The sequence below is a fragment of the Rattus norvegicus genome, chromosome 17, assembly GCF_036323735.1.
Source record: "Rattus norvegicus strain BN/NHsdMcwi chromosome 17, GRCr8, whole genome shotgun sequence".
In the NCBI taxonomy this organism is placed as follows: domain Eukaryota; kingdom Metazoa; phylum Chordata; class Mammalia; order Rodentia; family Muridae; genus Rattus; species Rattus norvegicus.
In genome coordinates, this window is record NC_086035.1 from 53433133 (window position 1) to 53449430 (window position 16298).

At 37.9% G+C, this 16298-nt stretch overlaps 1 long non-coding RNA gene across 1 annotated transcript in view; it reads right to left on the minus strand.

The window, feature by feature from the left end:
• Nucleotides 1–16298, minus strand: part of LOC120097752 (uncharacterized) — a 78672-nt gene that overhangs the window by 9208 nt on the left and 53166 nt on the right. Inside the window, exon 2 of the long non-coding RNA XR_005495456.2 lies at nt 114–996. This is a non-coding gene — a long non-coding RNA (uncharacterized LOC120097752). The remainder of the gene's footprint in view (nt 1–113; nt 997–16298) is intronic.

Genomic DNA, 16298 nt, shown 5'->3' on the forward strand with positions numbered 1-16298 from the left:
AATATACATGTATGTATATAACAATGATTACTAAAAAAAAAAGACCATGAATTTGAAAGAGAGAAAATGTTTAAATGGGAGAATAAAGGTAAATAATATTAAAACATACTTACTTTAAAAGAAAGATCTTGAATTGTATGGTTTGGGGTGCATCCTTTGTGTGTGTGTGTGTGTGTGTGTGTGTGTGTGTGTGTGTGTTTGATCTAGTGATTTTACCTAGAGCTGTGTGTTTCTAAGTTCTTAGCCTTTTATTCAAAGTAAGAAACCATACAAATGTAGGAAGTGAGTAATGCACGTATTATAGAGGGACACACTAGTAATAATCAGAGCAGTCCAGACACGTGAGGATTCTTAAGACTCTCAGTTGTCATTTTCGGTTTCATTGTACTGGGTTCAAGCGGATAAAAAGTTTTGATTTTAATTAGTTGATATAGCCATTTTTTTTCAAAGTTTGTGATTATAATCATAGCCATGCACAGTTGTGACGTGGCATAAGATTCTAAGACTGAGAATGCCTCTGAAAGTTCACTTGCAGAACAGTCTCTCTTACTGCGCACGTATCGGACTCCAGTTTACAGCAGACCAACCCCTATATTCTTTTGCTAGTATATACTGTGGGATACATTTGCATAGAAATTGTATAAGTTTGTTTATGGGATGGAAAAATCCATATTATTGCTCAGAGATGAAAGTATCTTTATGTGGGTGCAGATGAGGAGTTGGGGGCCGTCGAGTGTGCTCAGTGTCTTGTGTGAAAGCGGGTGTCCACAGGGCCTGGGTGTGTACTTCCTGTATTTGCGGCAGCAGGGACACACTTCAACTTTTCCTTTTTACACATTTCACTTCTCAGAGGAGTTTCAAGTTCACAGATTTAGGATTCCAGTGCTGCGTCCCTTGGCATCAGCCATGCTTGTTTGAGAGCTGTGCATTCTGTAGTTAGATTGGTATATTGAATATCAATTGTAAAATGTCTTCTTTTCTATAGAAAAGTCAAAGCTAGAAAAACAATTAAAAATAGAATCAATATAGCTCTGAAACTAGGGCCACAGTCATATTGCCTAGAGTCTCAAATTGAACTTGTTTCATTGGTGTAATGTGGTTTTTATTTTTACCTAATCCAATAACATAGCATGAAGCATTTTGTTTACCAAAGCCTATTTATTTTACTGAGAGTCTAAGTAGGGATGTTTCAAAAACACTCCTGAGGGGAACGTTGTGTCATTGGAAGTCATCTCAACATCTCAGATACAAGAAATGATCATTACAAAGGTGGATGATGGCACAGAACCAGGGGTGCAGTGTTCCTCTGAGCTGCCTGCCCATCACACCATTTCTCTTATCTTCCCTCTTGTCTCATCAGTACTTTGGCATGCATATTACATCCTTTTCCTTGTCACTAATGTTATATTCTCATAAAACAAATTAGTCATGCCATTACTCTGATTGGCAGTCAGAGAGAATGCAAAATACCCTTTTTTGTCATATGAAATCCACATTCTCTAATCAATAGACTTTTTTACCTTTTGTCTATTCCCATACTGTCTCTTACATAGAAGTTTAGGGTTAGAATGGCATCATTTTTTCAGGGTTTCCAGGCCAGGACTCAGGATGAATAATTTTCCCTGCACATCTTCTTCCCACGTAGCAACATCACTTTTTAAAAAAAAAACTCCAATTCTTCTTCCTCCTCACTGAGTCGTTCCTTGGTTACCTAGGCAGATATAGCTTGCAGCCCCCTCTGCAACCTCATTATAGTTGGCCTTCCCCCTCACTGTGACATACAACACATGTTCTCATTTCCTGTGCCATTCTTGCCAAACTGCAAGTTTCAAAGGAAGACAGTATGTTGACTTGTTTATTATTGATTATCAATAACAAATAACATACATAGGATCTCAATATATGTATTAAGTAAAGAAATTGAAGTACACTTATAGAGTGAAGATGGATCAATTAATTAGACGGTAAGCTGTCAATGATAATTGTGTTTAAAATGAAGTGAACTATTTTCTCTGAAATGTACCTAGGCATTAAATATTCATGTTCTCGGGTCCTTCCCTAAGGATTTTGATAGGCTTCATCTCTTAGAACTCAAAGACATGTATATTTATTGCTTCTCTGGGATGACCTTTGTCTTAGGGTTTTACTGCTGTGAAGAGATATCATGACCATGGCAAATCTTATATAGGACAACATTTAATTGGGGCTGTCTTAAAGGTTCAAAAGTTCAATTTATCATCATCAAGACTAAAGCCTGGCAACATCCAGGCAGGCTTGATGCAGGAGGAACTGAGAGATCTACATCTTATCCTGAAGACTGATTTGAGACTACTGGCTTCCAGGAAGCTAGAAGAAGGGTATTAAAGACCATGCCCACAAGGCCACACCTACTCCAAAAAGGCCAAACCTCCTAATAGTACCACTCCCTGGGCCAAGCATATACAATCCATTACATTTCACTTCCTTGCCCTTGTAGACTTGTTCAAACACATGCACCTATGGGGCCCATAACTAGCCATAGCATAATGCTAAAAGATTAGTCCAACTTCAAAAGTCCCCATAGTCTATAACACTCTTAATAATGAATGTTAGAAGTCCAAAGTTCAAAGGCTCTTCTGAAATTTATCAGATCACTTAACTATAATACCCAAAGCAAGACAGGAAGCCAGATGGGTAAACTCTAAACTCTGCATCACCAAGTCTGATGTCAAAGCAGTCTTCACATCTGCAACTCCTTTTTCATCTGTGTTGACCAAAACAAACTTCTGTTTCCTGAACTGCTTCCACTCCTTGTTAGCAGCTTTCCTCAGCAAGTTTCCCATGGCTTTTGGCATCTTTAATATTTTGGGGTCTCCAAGTCATCTTCACCTTCAGAGCATCTTGTTCCAATGTCTAGGATTCCCATATGACCTTTTGGACTCCTCCAAAAGGCTGGTGTCACATCTCCAGTTCTGCCCTCTGTAACAGTCTAGGCTCTGGTTGACTCTACTCCACTGCTTGTGCTGTTCTTGGTGATCATCCCATGGTACCGGCATCTCCAATACACTGGGGTCTTCTGCTACAACTAGGCTTCACCATTACCCTCTTATAGGCTCTCTTCATGGTACCAAGCCTCAACTCCTTTGTATGGCCCCTTCGGTCCTGGGTCATTAACTGCAACTGAGGCTGTACCTTCACCAATGGCCTTCCATGGTCTTTCACAGTGCCAAGTCTCACTTGCTCTTATATCCCCTCATACATTCAAAACCAGTACCACTTGGGTGACTCTTACACATTACCGAGTACAACTGCCGTAGGAGGCACAAACTTGGCTATCTCTGGAACACAGATTCTTTTTGCTCCCAGAAAATGCTTCCCAGATTTCACATCAGTGATGCTGGTCTCTTGTTAATCACCACTAATTTCTTAGTGCCAGTTAATCAGCATCATTGGTCCAGGTTTTGCTTTAGTAGTTCTTGTATCTTGTTAATCACAGCTGATCCTTCAGCCCTAGCTAACCAAACCACAGCCTCTTCACAATCAAAATAGCAATATCTCTGATAACAGTGTTTAATCTTCCCTCTGAAATCTCACAAGTCAGAACTCCATTATTTGCATTGTTCTCAACATTATCTTCCAAGTTCCTATAGACTACCTAACAGAGATCTTAACACAGAATGTCTCCTCTATCCCAAAGTTCCAAAGTCCTTCCACAGTCCTCCCCAAAACATAGTCAGGTTGTCACAGGAATACTCCACTCTTGAAACCAATTTGTCTTTGTCCGTGTTTTTCTTCTTACACAAAACATCATGACCAAGAAGCAAGTTGGGGAGGAAAGGATTTATTCGGCTTACACTTCCACATTGCTCTTCATCACCAGAGGAAGTCAGGACTGTAAGTTATATCCCTCTATGGCCTCTGCATCAATTGTTGCTTCCTGACAAAAGTACAGGAAGCAAAACTCTAAGACAATCCTTATGATTGGCATACTGTAGAAGTCCCATGTTAGACTCCACTGTATTACTAGGGCAGGTTACGACATAGTTGCTCCTGAGCCATCTAGATCACGTGTGGAATGTAATTTTTTTTGTTTCATTTTCTATTAGAATATATTAGTTGTACAAAATACTGAATTTTATTATGACATCTTCACAGACACACACACACACACACACACACACACACTGTACTTTGATCATATTCACTCATACCATTATCCTCTCTTGATCATATTATTAAAAAATCCCTACAATAGGGCAGGCATCATCCTTATACTAAAAATTTCCCTAATTACCAATAGATTCATTCATCAAAATCCTCTTGCAGGTTGCCTCCATCTGGCTGATGTCAAAGGGCACATATTTCCCTCTTATCAAAACACTCTTTCTGGTTTTATAAAATAAAATTTTTACATAAGTTAAATTTTGTGCCAAATAATTATGACGCTGAATACCATTTTTGAAGCTCAGTTTTTCAATCTTCAAATAAGAACCCGTTTCATGCACTGTGGAAACAATACTCCCTGCAGTTAACCTTCTGCAGTTTCATGCTAGTTCTAGTCATATCCCATCCATTCCACCCCATAGGAAGTGATTACTTATGTGCTAGCATAATTATAATTTCATCTTTTAATACTGGGTTGCTAAATGGCTTTCAGAGTTTATCTTTGAAAGATCTTTTGAATTTGGAGGAGTCAAGGGAAAGATGAAAAGGTTGTGATAGTAATGGGTCAAAAGGACTGGCTATTAGATGCTATCTAAGACTAGAAAACAATGAAGACTAAACCAAGTGCCTCAGCTTCCTTTTCGTCCTTGGGACAGTGGAGGAACAGTAGAGAGGGTTGAGATAAGAAATCCTAGTCTCTAGATGCAAACAACTACATTGTGTGAGAACAGATACAACGCTTAAAACTGACTACTAAACCATCCACTGGAGAATCAATGAGCTTGCTCATGTTGATCTTTTTTTGGTGCAGTGAGCAAATGCAGGAGTTTGTCCAATCAGAGGTTGCCTTGCTACCATAACCCTCAGACAGCAAGGATAGCTCCTTGGCCTTAGGAAGGAGCTTGAAGTCATCTGTCTTGCCAATATGTGTCTTCTAGCACATCAAACCATGCTCATGTCAGTGTCCTCTAAAGATACTTAGGGACTGTAGTTTATCCACAGGCTTTGCAGCTCCACCGCTGTCATGGGTTTGCTCATCTACTGGGCAGCCTGTATTAAAAGGGAATTCTTTCTGGGATGAAATGATCAATTAAAGCATTCTGAACCTTTTTCCAGTTAAAAAAGAAAAAAAAGTTCTTACAGAATCTACATACAAAAGTCAATTCTCACTGGAGACAGGGGATAGGTATACTGTTCTGAGAAGGTCAGGGCAGCCCTGGTTTGCAGAGGTCACATTGACCAAAAAGAGTGCATAAATGGATGAGAATGGGCTCAATTGCATTGTTGAGTTTGAAGTGGAGCTGATAAAATGATGGTGCTCTTGTTTATACTAAACTTCAGGTACATTTTAGGGCAAGAGGAATTTGGACATTCTATTATTATTATAAAATTTATGATAGAATGCAAAGAACTGGATAAAAATTGATTCATTTCCTTTATTCACTCACATTAGTGTAATAGGTTAGTGATTCATTACTTAATCGATAAAGGACATTTTCTAAAAGTTACGGTACAAGGACATCCCAGGGAAGAGTAAGGTAACTAGTCATGTTAGAGTCCTAAGTTCTATGGATGAAGTGAAAGAAGGGAGCTCTCAGGCACCCAACATTCTGCCTCTGTGTTGTGGGCTACAGATGGCAAACATGAAAACTAGAAAAGGCCCAACTGGTTTGGACAGTCAAAAAATATTACATTTCATGTGCTTGTTCACTCTAGGCAGTTTTAGAAAAGATAAGAACTTCTTTGTAATTATCAAATCATTAACAATGAGCTAGTCTATGAAATAAACAGACTTATCATAATTGGAAGCATTTAACCATGGAAGGAGAAATGGCAGTTTAAAGTGATATATTTAAGATGGGAAAACTGACATTAGACAAAATGACCTTCAATGTATCAAAGCTTTTCAGTAGTGTCATAGTTTAGATCGCAAGTGCCTCTCAAGAGTCCCCACATTGAAGGAGACTTATATCAGGCAGCAGTGAATATCACATGAAACGTAGAGCGAGATTTTGAAAGGGACTTGAGAACCCTTATTGCTGACTCTTCTCCTTTGCTTTATGGATATGAAGTGACTCTTTTATTCATGTTTTTTCTCTACCATATATTCTTGTTGCCCTCTGGTGAAGTCTTGTTAGATCCAAAATAATAGGACCAATATTGGAATCTCCAAATGTGTGAGTGAAAAGAAAACTTTCCACCTATAAGTTGATTTTGTCAGATAATTGTCATGTTAATAGAAATCCAACGCACCCAGAGTCATTCCTCTTTTATCTAAGTAGGCAGACATTATATGACTTTAACTTTCATTTTAATTTTGTGGCTCTCTAATATTTAATCAAGATTTTTTTTAAATCTAGTGTTGTTTTCTGAATCTGTGCATTTGATTTTTCTTTCTTTTTTTGTGATTTTGCACCACTCTTTAACCAAGTAATTCACAAAATTGTTTGTTTTTTTTAACACATATTGCAAACATAGTGAAGAAATTGTCATGATTCATATCAATACAATAGTATTAATTAATGAATTATATAATACAGATGGATCAGAAGCAACCGAGAAATTGGTAGCATTGTCTTAAGTGAACACAGCCTTAATTAGTACTTCACTGACCCTGACAGTCACTTCCACTCAGCTACTTTACAGAGACAGCACCCATTCTCTATATCACTTCTCAAATTCTGCGTGTGGTATTTTCAGTCTCCTCATACTTTCTCCATGACAATGATCCTTTAATGCTTATCTAGAATAAGCCAAACTTGTAGTCTTCAGGGTTGTATGTCTCCATGCCACTTTCATGGATGTCAGTCATTTGAGCTTTCTCTTTAACAACTGTGCTATTTTGAGTAACTTTTCGTTTTTTTCTTGTCTTCTTTTTCATCCTCCTCCACCTCCTCCTCCTCCTCCTCTCCCACTTCCTCCTCCTCCTTCTCCTCCTCTTCCTTTTCTTTTTTTAAGCTATAAACTTATTTTCTACTCAGAATTCATTAATGCAATGATCAGACAAAGCAAATTTTTAATTTTTCCTTGCTCAGCTTTAGAAAAATACTTGAATTCAGAAGCATTACTACAACTGACTGTTAGCTTTGTATTTGTTGACTGATAGTTTCCAGAACAAGTCTTGTTGCCTGTGTTAGGGTAACACCAATTAAACTGTTACATACAAATGTGTATATCCATGTGAATATAAAAGTTTCACATACATAAATATATATCCCCATAATTATATGCAATATATTATATACTAATTAACATATTTATAAATACATTATTAATTATTACTATTAACAGTTGATCTTGTTATTGATAATATTTAATTGAATATTTATTATTTGCTTTGCAAATGTTATCCCCTTTCCAGTTTCTTGTCCATAAACGCCCTATCCCATCACCCCTTTCCCTGCTTCTATAAGGGTATTCTCCCTCCCCAACCTCCCACCCCTTCCTCCCTCACCGCCCTGATATTTCCCTACACTGGAGCATCAAGCCTTGGCAGAACCAAGGGCTTCTCCTCCCATTGATGCCCAACAAGGCCATTCCTATGTTACATATGCAGCTGGAGCCATGAGTCTGTCCATGAATATTCTTTGTATGGTGTTTTAATCCCTGGGATCTCTGTTTGGTTGATATTGTTTTGCTTACGGTGTTGCAAACCCCTTCAGCTCCTTCAATCCTTTCTCTAACTTCTCCATTGGGAACCCCATTCTCAATTCAATGGTTGGCTGCTAGCATCTGCCTCTGTATTTGTCATGCTCTGGCAGAGACTCCTAAAAGACAGCTATGTCAGGCTCCTGTCAGCTTGGACTTCTTGGCATCAGCAATATTATCTGTGTTTGGTGGCAGTACATGGGCTGAATCGCCAGGTGGGGCAGTCTCTGGATGATCTTTCGTTTACTCTCTGCTCCAAATTTTGCCTCTGTATTTCCTCCTGTGAATATTTTTGTTCCCCCTTCTAAGAAGGACTGAAGAATCCACATTTTGGTCATCCGTTTTCTTGAGCTTCATGTGGTCTGTGGATTGTATCTTAGGTAATCTGAGCTTTTGGGTTAATATCCACTTATCAGTGAGTACACACCATGTGTGTTCTTTTGTGTTTGGGTTATCTCACTCAGTATAATATTTTCTAGTTCCATCTATTTGCCTGAGAATTTCATAAAGTTATTGTTTTTAAGTTGAGTAGTACTCCATTGTGTAAATGTACTACATTTTCTGTATCCATTCCTCTGTTGAGGGTTTTTTTCCAGCTTCTGGCTATTATAAATAAGGCTGCTATGAACATAGTGGAGCACGTGTCCTTGTTATATGTTGGAGAATCTTTTGGGCATATGCCCAAAGTGGTATAGCTGGGTCCTCAGGTAGTACTATGTCTAATTTGCTGAGGAACCTCCAGACTGATTTCCAGAGTGGTTGTACCAGCTTGCAACAATAGAGAAGTGTTCTATTTCTACACTTCTTCACTAGCATCTGTTGTCACCTGAGTTTTTGATATTAGCTATTCTGCCTGGTGTGAGATGGAATCTCAGGGTTTTTTTTATTCACATTTCCCTGATGACTAAGGATGTTGAACATTCCGTTAGGTGCTTCTCACCCATTCGATATTCCTCAGTTTAGAATTCTTTGTTTAACTCTGTATCTCATTGTTAGCAGGATTATTTGATTCTCTGGATTCTAAATATATGTGTATATGGGGATATATATTAACACATGGGGATAGCAGAACATAGGTGACATGAAGGAAAAGGGAAAATAACAGGGATGAAGGGCTGAATGGAGGAAGGGTAGGAAGCTAGGCCTGAGGAGACAATCAGTTAGGAATAACTGACAATAAGCATGTTTGAAATCAACAACAGGAAATTGTGAGGCCTGAATGTCACTGAACCTAGATCTAAATACACAGAAAATGTTCACCCAGAAACTTGTGTTCATAGGCTCCTAGATCTTTTATTTTTATTTATTTATTTTTTTATTTCTGTCTAATTTTGAGACACTCCATAGAACAAAGTTGGGGTTTTTTTTAGTTGTTTGTTTGTTTGTTTGTTTGTTTGTTTTTCTCATCTGAATGAAAGCTCCCATTAGGCTGGATCACTCTCAGAACACTTTTCAAATGAATGTGAAACTTTTTCCTCTCCTATGTTGAATGAGCAGAGGGTACATTCGTTATACTTAAAACACTAAATGTATGAACATTTTCTGGTATTTGAGATTGAGTTACCTTACCTGGTAACTTTATGTATTTCTAAAGAGGTCAGTCAGCTTGTTCATGGCTTATTAATTCATGTGTTTGTCCATCAACCACATCCAAACCTCTGAGAAGTAAGACAAATAATTTCTTTGGAAATAATAAATGGGTATGGATGGTACAAAAGAAGTTACTTGTGCATTTGGTTCTTAAGTAATGATAGTATCTTGGTTTAGATGATATAAGTTCTTTGGAGAACTTCTTTTTTATCTTATGTCTTCAATTGGGTTCTCTTGCCATCCAAAATGGAAATCAGAAAAAAAGATGGAGATTCAAATATTAGTTTTCTTCCTGACTTCTACATAATATAGCCCCAAAGTAATCATGAAAATGACCATTTATAAAATTATATATACCAATCTCTGTCTAGACCTTGAGGGTTATTTAGTTCATAAATAGAACTTGACAGCTTACCTTTGCAGAATGAAGCAATTTTCTCTACTGGACTTTTTTGAAACTACTTAGAATCAGATTTTGAAGTTTTGTGGTTAATTCTATTTTCTTGCTGTTTGTTTGTTTGTTTGCTTATTTTCCTACCCTTTTTATTTCTGTTTAGAATGTGGAAAATACAGAGTGGAAAGACTGACCCTCTGAGGATTGTTAGCTGCTGAAACATTACTTCTGATCTGTCAGACTGGCAATATCTGTTATTAGGGAGCCTTTTTTGCCAGCATGTGACACTGAGTATACTGTGTTCAAACACAGCAAATAGTTCTTCCTGAAGTTTGCAGAAGGTATGGAGACCAAGGCAAATGTGCACCATGTATGAAGAAAGAAAGGTCAGAGAATTGCCAATTTCCAGTCAACTGGGAGAGCCCATTCCAAATCTTAAATTTGAACCAGTTGTCCCTCACTAAACAAAATACAGCAAATTATCTGGTTCTTTCCAGGCGTAAGTGCTACAACCTTAAGGCTACATCCTGATGTTCTTGCCTGATGGGAGACTTTGTGGAAATCATCAGTCAACAAATTTCATGGTTTAAGTGTCTGATTTCATGCCTGCTTACATTTATCCACATGTCATGTTGAGACTACAAAGTACATGCTATATCTGGGACACTCAGAGGCTCTCTCTCAGTTGTTCTCAGGGAGCTTCATGTCCAGAGGGTGTCCTCCATAGCTACCCTTTTCATGCTTAGTATTGATGTGATTTCTCAGGCTACTTGACCCACAGCCATGGGAAAATAAAAACCATATAGTTGTTTTCAAATTTATTTCCCAGGTTTGCCTATTTTCAGGTTAACCCAGTATTGCTTGCTATATGTCGCTCACTGGACCACAGTCTCATGTGGACCAGAGACATCCTACAACCTTATCTTTTCTAGGTTCTGCATTCAAAGATGACACTCTTTCTTAAGTACTTTAACCTTCTTCAACAGAATTCCTTATGTAGAGATTGCTTTTCTCCCTTCTCTTTTTTAGTCCTCATATTGTATCCCTACAACCACTATCAGAGGAACATTCAGGAACTGCCCCCTGCAATATGTTTTTAATTGATAGAAATGCATCACTTTATTCTTCCCCATCTACAGCCCCTCCCAGTTACTCAGCCTAGGACCTCTTCAATGCCTCCCACATCAAGTTGATATCTTTGTCTTTATTATTGTTATACACATATAGATAGATATACATAGATATAGATACAGATACAGGCATGAATACAGATATACTTTCAAGGCTAACCAATCAATGCTAAACAACCAATAAGGGACCTCATCTTTGAGAGAGTATAATTCTCCTTCTCCCAGAAGGCTTTTTTTTTCTAGAACTGGGATTCTGGACTTCCTCACACACATTAATATATCAGGAAGTATGGCTTCAACCCAAACTTCTATTTCTATAAAAGATGGAAGCTGAGTTTCCCAATGGTTTCATTTACCTCAATGATGTATGGACTCATACTCATGGGTATCGGGTTTTCTTGTGAGACTATTGGCTGAGGACCTTCAGTGGTCTGTGAGTCTTCAGTGGAACAGCAGTTCCTTTGAGATCTCTGGCACTCTGGTAATGGACTGCAGGCATTTCATCTCTGGTGTTGGCACATTACCATTTTATTTTACTATATGTTTCACAATTGTGACCTAGAAACCATCCTTTCCTGTCAGTACTGAAGGCAGCTTATAAGTCAGTATTTTTGCTGGGTTACAGGCTCTAGTGTTCTAGGTTTAACAATGTGAATCTGAATAGACCCCAGGACTTCAAGAACTTTAACTAGATTCCTATTTTTATCATGCCAATCATTATGGGTTGATTACGGTTTCATATTTTTAAGTAATTTTGCTTCTCTTTCCATTTCTCAACTAGCTGGGAAATGCCTCAACGAGTCAGTAGCCCTGTTTTCCTTTTGTTGTTGTTTCTTGCTTGATTCTACTCTACCTTAACTTCCACCACTCACTCTTAACCAGATTTGACACTCATAATCTTGCAGTATTTCTGACTATGGCTTAGAGTTTTGCTTAAAGAACCTCCCTAATTTCCATGACATTTGTAGGCTAATAGAAAAGCATAATATTTGCTATTGGCAAGTATTTAGTATGCACTAATTGACTGACTGAATTCATGAATGAGTTTCATGAACTCAAATATTAGTTCATATCACAAGGTGACATATGTATATATAATTAAAATGCCTACATTGAGTCCATGGAATTCTAAGTCGTGAAAAAGGCTACTCTGCTGGCTACAGACTCTTCCAAATGAACAATAAATTCAGCAAAATTGGATCTAGTAGTATGGGGCTGGTCAAGATAGGTAGTGCTAACAGGGCAGGACTTACCTTTCAAATTGGCATAAAATGGTAGGGACACATAAAGAAAATGGCCACTGTTCTGTAAATCTTAATTTACATGATGTTCTATTGATCAAGTACTTATATAATGTTTTATGTAGGCCAAGAGTGCCCTTAGCTTTTGAAATGCTAATCTTCATCATTCCAAGAGTCCTGTGAATTAGATAGTTTGGTTTCTATTTCCATTTAACATATAAGAAGATTGGAGGTTGGTGGCCAGTGCTGACCCAGTCAAACAGCTCTCTGTAGCCAAAACTCATGAGGGAGAGCTCTGGACTCTCAGAAGCTCAGATAATCCTGAGAGATCAGGGGAGACCACCACTTCTGCTCACATACCAGGTCCAAGAGGAACCTGACTACAGCCCTCTGGGCACAGGAACCTAGGAGCAGTCAGGAAAAGGATACTTCCAGACTCTGCCTACACCCAGAGCTGAAAGCCAGTCACCAGGAGCGCTGACACACTTGAGAGCAGATGTAAGACCACCACTTCTGCTGCAAGGGACCCACTTGGAGAAATCAGAACACACAAACTCAGGAATAGTCTGGGGCAGGACTCTTCAGATTTCTGCCTGTGCCTGGAGCTGACCCAATACAACAGCTCTCTGTACCCCATCCTGTGGTGAGGGAGAGCTGGACCTGTAGAAGTGTGGACAATCCTGAGAGCTCAGAAGAGACTACTACTTCTGCTCACATTCCTGGCCCAAGAGGAACTGTGCCATCTGGAAACAGGAACCTAGGAGGAGTCAGGGAGAGGATATTTCCAGACTCTGCTAAAGCCCAGAGCTGAAACAAGTCAGAAGAAGTACTGACAAACTGGAGAGCAGAGGTAAGACCACTACTTCTGCTCTGAGGGACCTGTCTGAAGCCCTCAGGATGCAAGAACCCAGGAGTAGTATGGGTAAGGACCCCTCCAGTTTTTCCCTATGCCAAGAACTGACCCAATCCCACAGCTTTCTGTACACAAATACCACTGGGAGAAAGCTGGTCTCCAGGTGACACACAGAGTTACAAGAGGGTCAAGCCACTGTCAGAAACAGTAAAACCAACTAACACTAGAGACAACCAGATGGTGAGAGGCAACCTAAAAAACAAAAACCAAGACTACTTTGTATCATCAGACCCCAGTTCTTCCACCACAGCAAGTACTTGATATTCAAACACACAGGAAAAGCAAGATTTGGATTTAAAACCACATCTCATGATGATGGTATAGGACATTAAGAAGGACATAAATAACTCCCTTAAAGAAATATAGGACAACACAGGTAAACAACTAGAAGCCTTTACAGAGGACACACAAAAATCCCTTAAACAATTACAGGAAAACAGAACCAAACAGATGAAGGAATTGAACAAAACCATCCAGGATCTAAAAATGGAATTAGAAACAATAGAGAAATCACAAAGGGAAACAACCCTGGAGAAAGAAAACCTATGAAGGAGATCAGGAGTCTTAAAATCAAGCATCAACAGAATATGAGACAGAAGAGAGAATCTCACTGTAGAAGATACCATAGAAAACATTGACACAACCATTAAAGAAAATGTAAGATAGAAAATGCTCCTAACACAAAACATACAGGAAATCCAAGACAAAATGAGAAGAAATAACCTAACAATAATAGGTATAGAAAAAAGCAAATATACACAACTTAAAGGGTCACTAAATATCTTCAACAAAATTATAAAAGAAAACTTCCCTAAGCTAAAGAAAGAGATGCTCATAAACATACAAGAAGTGTACAGAACTTCAAATATATCGGACCAGAAAAGAAATTCCTCACATCACATAATAGTCAAAGCAGCAAATGCACAAAACAAAGAAATATTAAAAGCAGTAAGGGGAAAAGTCAAGTAACATATAAAGGCAGACCTATCAGAATTACAGCAGACTTCTCAACAGAGACTATGAGAGCCAGAAGCCCCTGGGCAGATGTCATACAGACCCTAAGAGAACACAAATGCCAGCCCAGGCTACTATATCCAGCAAAACTCTCAATTAACATAGATGGAGAAACAAAGATACTCCGTGACAAAACCAAATATACACAATATTGTTCCGCAAATCCAGCCCTAAAAAGGATAATAGATGGAATACTCCAACACAAAGAGGGAAACTACACCTTAGAATATGCACAAATGTAATTTTCTTGCAAAAACTTCAAAAGATAAGAGCCACAAATACATAATTCCACCTCTAACAACAAAAATAACAGGAAACAGCAATCACTATTCCTAATACTTCTAAACATCAATGGGATCAATCCCCCAATTAAAAGTCATAGACTAACAGACTGGATACATAAAGAGGACCCACCATTTTGCTGCATCCAGGAAACACACCTCAGTGACAAATGCAAACACTCCCTCAGAGAAAAAGGCTGAAAACTTTCTAAGTAAATAGTAACAAAAAACAAGATGGAGTAGTCATTGTAATATAGAAAAAAAATCTAAATTCAGCCAAAAGTTATTAATAAAGATAAGGAAGGACACTTTTTTATTCATCAAAGAAAAAACCCACCAAAATGAACTCTCAATACTGATTATCTATGCTCCAAATGCAAGGGTACCTACATTCATAAAAGAAACCTTACTAAAACTGAAAGCACACATTGTACCTCACAGAATAATAGTGGAAGAATTCAACACCCTACCTCATCAATGGGCAGATCAGGAAAACAGAAACAAAACAGAGATAGAGAAGCTAATAGAAGTTATGATCCAAATGAATTTAACAGATATCTATAGAAAATTACATCCTAAAACAAAAGAATATACCTTCTTCTCAGTACCTCATGGTACCATCTCCAAAACTGACCAGATAATTAGTCACAAAACAGGCCTCTACAGATACAAGAAGATTGAAATAATCCCATGTATTCTATCAGACCACCATGGATTAAGGCTGTTCTTCAATAACAACGACAGCAGCAGCAGCAGCAGCAACAACAACAACAACAACAACAAAACAAACAGAAAGTCAACATATACATAGAAGTTGAACAACACTCTACCCAATAACAAATTAATCAAGGAAGAAAAAAAAGAAATTAAAGATGTTTTAGAATTTTATGAAAATGAAGACAAAACATACCCAAATTTATGGGACCCAATGAAAGCAGTGCCAAGAGAAAAACTCTTAGCTCTGAGTGCCTCCAAAATAAAACTGGAGAGATAATACACTAGCAGCTTGACAGCACACAAAAGGCTCTAGGACAAAAAGAAGTAAATACACCCAACAGGAGTAGATGGCAGGATATAATCAAAATCTGGGATGAAATCAACCAAGTAGAAACTAAAAGGACTATACAAAGAATCAACAAAACCAAGAGCTGGTTCATTGAGAAAACCAACAATATACATAAACCCTTATCCAACCTAGCCAGAGGGCACAGAGAGATTATCTAAATTAACAGTATCAGAAATGGAAAGGGAGTCATAACATAAGAAACTCAGGAAATTCAAAAAAATTATCATATCCTACTACAAATGTCTATACTCAACAAAACTGAAAAATCTGGATGAAATGGACAATTTTCTAGACAGACACTGGGTACCAAAGTTAAATCAGGAGCAGATAAACCATCTAAAAAGTGCTGTAAACCCTAATGAAATAGAAGCAGTTATTAAAAGTCTCCCAACCATAAAAAGCCCAGGACCAAATTGATTTAATACTGAATTCTATCAGACCTTCAGAGAAGACCTAATACCAATACTCTTCAAACTATTCCACAAAATAGAAAAAAAAGGAACACTTCCCAGTTTGTTCTTTGAAGTCACAATTATACTTATACCCATACCACAAAGACCCAACAAAGAAAGAATTTCAGACCAATCTCCCTTATGAACATGGATGAAAAATGCTCAATAAAATTCTTGCAAACTGAATCCAAGAACACATCAAAGCAATTATTCACCACTATCCAGTAAGCTTTATCCTAGGGATGTAGGGATTTATCAATATATGGAAATCTATCAATGTAACCCACTATATGAATAAACTCAAAGAAATAAACCTACGGATCATCTCATTAAATGCTGAGAAAGCATTTAACAAAATTCAACACTTCTTCATGTTAAAAGTCTTGGAAGAACAAGAATTAAGGACCATACATAAACACAGTAAAA